General features: G+C 44.9%; 1 long non-coding RNA gene across 3 annotated transcripts; it reads left to right on the forward strand.

The window, feature by feature from the left end:
- Positions 1 to 3,011: 3,011 nt before the first annotated feature.
- Positions 3,012 to 5,074, forward strand: LOC103653226 (uncharacterized). Of its 3 annotated transcripts, none has more exons than XR_565341.4 (4): positions 3,034 to 3,392; positions 3,492 to 3,609; positions 3,692 to 3,739; positions 4,530 to 5,074. It is a non-coding gene; the product is annotated as an uncharacterized lncRNA (long non-coding RNA). The 3 variants fall into 3 exon arrangements; XR_565342.3 differs by having other exon boundaries at positions 3,034 to 3,609; positions 4,530 to 4,598; positions 4,694 to 5,067; XR_565340.3 differs by having other exon boundaries at positions 3,012 to 3,609.
- The last annotated feature ends 239 nt before the right edge of the window (positions 5,075 to 5,313 follow it).

Genomic DNA, 5,313 nt, shown 5'->3' on the forward strand with positions numbered 1-5,313 from the left:
GTTTGATATCTTGATCTACACTGCAACAGGTCTAATATAATCTCCTATGAACAAACAAATTTATTCAAAACAACGATGCCAATAAGTCACACAAACACTCTCAACGCAGTAGCGCACATCAGACTAACAGAGATGAGTGGGTAGTCACTAGTCAGGGACTATGCAAAATCGGACAATAGGTGGAGGACATCGGACTAACAGGAAATCATATAAATCAACTAAGTCCCGCAACGATGTAGAGGAGTGCAAGGAACAAGGAAGGGCCTTTTGGCCTAATCAAACTCACCGCTGCGGTTGCTTGGAGTGGGCACAGACGAGCGGAAGCTACACGGACTCCATGAAAGATGAGTGTGTGATCTCCTAGTCGGCGGCCCTCGACGGTGGGGGAGGGACGGATGGGACTTGTTGTGGTTTGGCATTTTGGTGCGGGGTAGGCGGGTTTTCTTGATTTCTTCTCTTGTCCGCTTGCTCCTCGGGGATTGCCTGCTGGAACCGGAAGGGAGGCAGGAGCTGCGACCGGCTGGGGCTGGACCCTGAATGCTTGGTGTTTGACAGAGAAGACAAACGGTGGCGGCTCCAGCTTGACAGAGATGATGAGACAATCTAGTAGAGAATAATCAGAGGGAGACTGAGCCGGCCGGAGGTGCTATTGGGCCTCAGGCTGCCGCCACGCTGCCACCCAGCTCGAAACCCTTGTAGTAGAGCAGATTAGGAAGGAGAAAGGAGGAATGGAATGCCTGCCATTGCACCCTTGCCATTTGGGAACTAAACTGACGAGTGGAGGCTGGAGTGGTTCTACGATATGCAAAAACAATGGACCATGCCAAAACAAAAATTCTCAATGTTATGGTAAGTTACTTAGTAGTTCAGCCAAAACAACATGGTATTACACATATTTTTTGGTAAAAAAACAATAACTTCTAAGCTATGCATTTCAAAGTTTAGATGATATGTGGTAAGGTGCTTGGATGACTGTAGAAGTTGGTATAGAATATTACTTATATTATCTTAATTTCAAGTCTGCAATTATGTCATCTATGCGAATTTTTGAAGCAAAACTTAATTTCACCATTCATCGGTTGTGTGGCATCTCTATTTTCAAGACTACTAAAATATCATCATGAGACCAACATCCATGGAACGTTGTTGCTTTAAGTTGAATTGGCTAACCTTTTGATTTAATTTTTGTAACATGTGCCATTATTTCCTAAGTGTGCATCCATATCAGTTCAAAAGAGTATGAAAAGTCATGCCCAGGTTGTATTCCACTAAATTTTATTTTGAAAAGCACCAAATTATAAAGTATGGCTTATGTTATGATAGCAATGGCACTAAGTTGTTGTGACTGACACAATTTCTATGGCATGACTTTGTCTGTTAGAAACATATAAAACATCAATCATGTACCAACTGTACCGATAAGGCTGCCAATTTAAAATCAAAGTTAGCTTCATGAACTATGATAGCACGAAGAAACAACACGCAGGTGCAAAACTTGACCACCTAAGAAATTGCAAAATTAAATAGGTATTATTTAGCACAACAACACACAAGAAGCAAATCCACAAGGAACTGGATGGAGGAAGGCAGCAGACGCAGGAGAAACATTTTGATTCCAGGGCTCATAACAGAGAAAATATTACACATAACATAGCAAGATGATGCATTTGTGGAAGCAATCTAGACTTCCTAACCAAGCATAATAGGAGCAAGCAAACCAAGCAGTGGCTCAAGAACGAAGTACTAAAAACCAAAGCACGAGGTGGATCGAGATGGACGTACCAGTGGATGTGCCACTGGGCACATCCCCCTCGCATAGCTGCTGTCACTGAGGCCCACATCCACCTGTGCGCAGTTGCACGACACCTTCATAGCGCGGGGGACCGAAGCTGGAGGGAGTAAGTTGGATGCCTGGAAGGAGCACCCGAATGTGTAGCCCGCCACATGCCATTGTCGCCGTGGTTACTGTAGTGCGAGTGGAGGGTCGTGTAGGCCACGAGGAGAAGGACGTGGGTTGTGAGGTCGGCGATGCGGGTTGTGATGTTGGTGATGCGATGGTCGAGGAGGCAGCGGCATTCCAATAGGCATGTGGCGGTGGAGCATGGTGGAGAAAATGAGACTTGGATGATTGGATCTCCTTCTAGGCCTGCGCATCAAAGCAAGGGGAGGAAAGGGGCGCCGCGGTGAGGCCGTGAGTCAGGGACGCGTGTATCGCGGAGGCGAATGGCGGCGCGCGTCGATCTGAGGATGGGTGGGAGTTGTACGGACCTATAGGGGAGGATCCGCCTGCAGGTCCGTGACACCGCGACGGTGTCGCACCAGCACCTCGTGCAGCGCGAACGCCTCGTCGGCGGGGGACACCGCCAGCGCGAGGGCATCGGAGGGCAAGGGCCGCCTGCCGAGGGCAACGCACGAGGGGGCCGACGATCCCGCCGTAGAGCGGGCACGCATCGTCGGAGGTAGACGTATGAGTGCGGGCACACGTGCATCTGGTGGGAGAAGCGCGCGCATGGGTGGGCCTGCGGGAGGAGGCGGCGCCGAAGCGAAGAAGACAGGAGAGCGGGGCATCGAGGTGGCTCTCGGATGAGGGCGATGGCGTCTATGCGCATCGGGTAGGGGGTGGGGGCAATGCCTTGGTCTCCACTATCGTCTTAATAGATAGTAGAGATGAAGAGGAACGAAGGATGAATTCCCACTAACAAAACTGAACGAAGGATGGCTTACAACAGTATAAATAAAAAAGATAGAGTAGGTAATAGGTGCGGTAATAGGCTCCTTTTTTGCCTAAATTTAGTGCGTCACATTACTATAATTACATATTTGTTTAAATTAGTTTTAATTAAGATAAATAGTTAGAATATATGAAGTATTTTATATGACAATGGTAATACATTTACATAGTACGACCAATCTTTATAAAGAGTAGCATTTTTAAGAAAAGACGTTGGTTTTTATTTTCGTTGCAAGATATGAATTTAAACATATGAAAAGAAATATCAGCTGTTCGATAGGGTTGCTCGGTGGCTACTTACCTACCCCTTCTGGTTCTGCGTGTTCTATCTGCAATCAACGACGGCGCGTCTCGACGGTACTGCTAATTAGCCTCCTAGCCAGCCTCCGCCTGGAGGTCCATCCCCGACCTCGACGCTTCCCGGCCAAACGCCGACGCCCCTCACCCTCGGCGCAGCGCCGCAGCGTCGCGGTGCTCCATACCCATCCCCCTCCATGGTCGGCGCCTGCATCCCCCGGCATCGCGGTGCTGGATCCCCTCCCTCTCTCGCGTTACGCTAGAGTTCGAGAAGGGGAAAAGCGACGTAGGGTTCGGCAACGACACCTCTGTGTCCCCTCCTCCCTCGCGCACTCATTTTCCTTCGTCTCGTTGCTACTCAGAGGTTTGACACACTCTCCAATCTACGTTTCCTAGCTGCTAGGGCTTTTATTTTTGCATGCCTCTTCTTACTCTCCGAATTCCTCTTGGTCGCCTGGCAAAGTGCGTTCCATCCGAGCGGTGATGTGAGATGTGTCCCCCCTATTCTTCATCGGTTTGCTTGCAATGATTGAGATAGATGTGCTCATTCGCCTTGCAGAAAATGAAAAATAAAGATATCTGTGAGTATCTCACAAACCTAATAACTTAAAGTATATAACTGTATTTTATTTCTGACTTGACAGTTCCTCTTCATTTTGTCAGTTGTGCCCAGATTCAGAGATGGTTTGACTACCTAATCATATATGCATGGTACGTACTAGCTTCTGGTAAATATGTGCATGGGTTCTTTTTCTTACATATTTGCTTTCTCTAAATCTCGGAGCTCTTCCTATCAAAGCTGATATGCAGGAGTTTGTAAATATATACATACTTTCTTTCACAGAAATATCCACTCTCTGACCCCTTATGTAGCTAATCTCTTTCTGAATAATGTTGAAAAACAATCAAGTCTGACAGAGACAAGATCTTAACCAATATTTCTACTAGTACTAATGCTTTGTGGACTCTACCGGTCAACCTCCTTGGCATTAAACCACAACTCAGTACTACTTAACGCTCACAAACTAATAGCCCAATAACTAGACATAGTACATCAATGTATTATTTCTACTAATGCTTCGTTGTACCTATAGATTTTTGCACACAACACTTCATTTCACGTGGCACTTGGGTGTTCAATTTCAATGTATTATTTGGTTTTTGAGCTGCAACAAGGGTGTGTTCCTATTTTGTCTGAAAGCAAACATAGGTGACTTCTGAAATGACACACAAACGAAAAAACTTTCCAGGTTTGCTGTTAATGGCTCAAAACAAGATGAAACCATGTCCTATTTAGAACACGAGAACCTGCAGATTTTTTTAATAAAAAGTTTATAGATATTAGTGTGCATTTACTTCCACACGCGAGCCACTGCAATGTTGTCCATTAACTTTATATATTATCGTAAATGCTTTAATCTCTTCTATGCCATCCTTCCCTATTATCACCATTAGTTCACATTTATTTTGACTAACGGACACGATGTGTAATTTTTTGCAGGTACAACAGCCATAAAACTGAATTTTATTTGGCTAGAACCTGAAATGGCGGAAACTCTCAGGAATCATGGTGCAACCGTGCATGGATCACTTGTCTAAACTAGTTACATCATTTTGATTAAGAATAAGGATTACCTGATGGTTGTCTCCTATTTTCTGTTGTAGTGCAAACCGTCTAAAGCTGACTGTTGGATGGGGTTGGCGAAGGTGTGCTTGAATAAGGATCACCTGAAGGCGTGGAGTCCCTGGCTGCTGGTTGTTGTGTGTCCTGGCGGGCGACAGTTTGAATCCCCTGCAGGCAGTGGCGGCTGTAATATGTACTAGTATAAGCATGCAGACAACAATTGGAAATTGTATGATTCATGTGATCATTTTCCTTGTATCTTTTCTATTGTTGGTTATATATCAGATTTTAGAAGATTCTTGTGATCCTTTTCCTTGTATTCTTTTCTATTGTTGGTTATATATCAGATTTTAGAAGATTCTTGTGATCCTTTTCCTTGTATTCTTTTCTATTGTTGGTTATATATCAGATTTTAGAAGATTCATGTGATCCTTTTCCTTGTTTTTTATTCACCTGCGTGTTTTATTGATGTGTGTCTGAGAGAACAGAAACTTCTAGATTGTTCTTTGTATTTTTCTTGTAACATATCAATAAATTGAATATATTTTCCATCGCGATCCAGACACAGAACGCAAAGTTGGATCACGGCTTAGACATGTCGCGCGCGGCAGGTCCGTATATACTACGATTCCCTTGGCCTTGCGCAGACATGAGAGTATAT

This window comes from Zea mays, chromosome 4 (assembly GCF_902167145.1).
Source record: "Zea mays cultivar B73 chromosome 4, Zm-B73-REFERENCE-NAM-5.0, whole genome shotgun sequence".
Lineage (NCBI taxonomy): Eukaryota > Viridiplantae > Streptophyta > Magnoliopsida > Poales > Poaceae > Zea > Zea mays.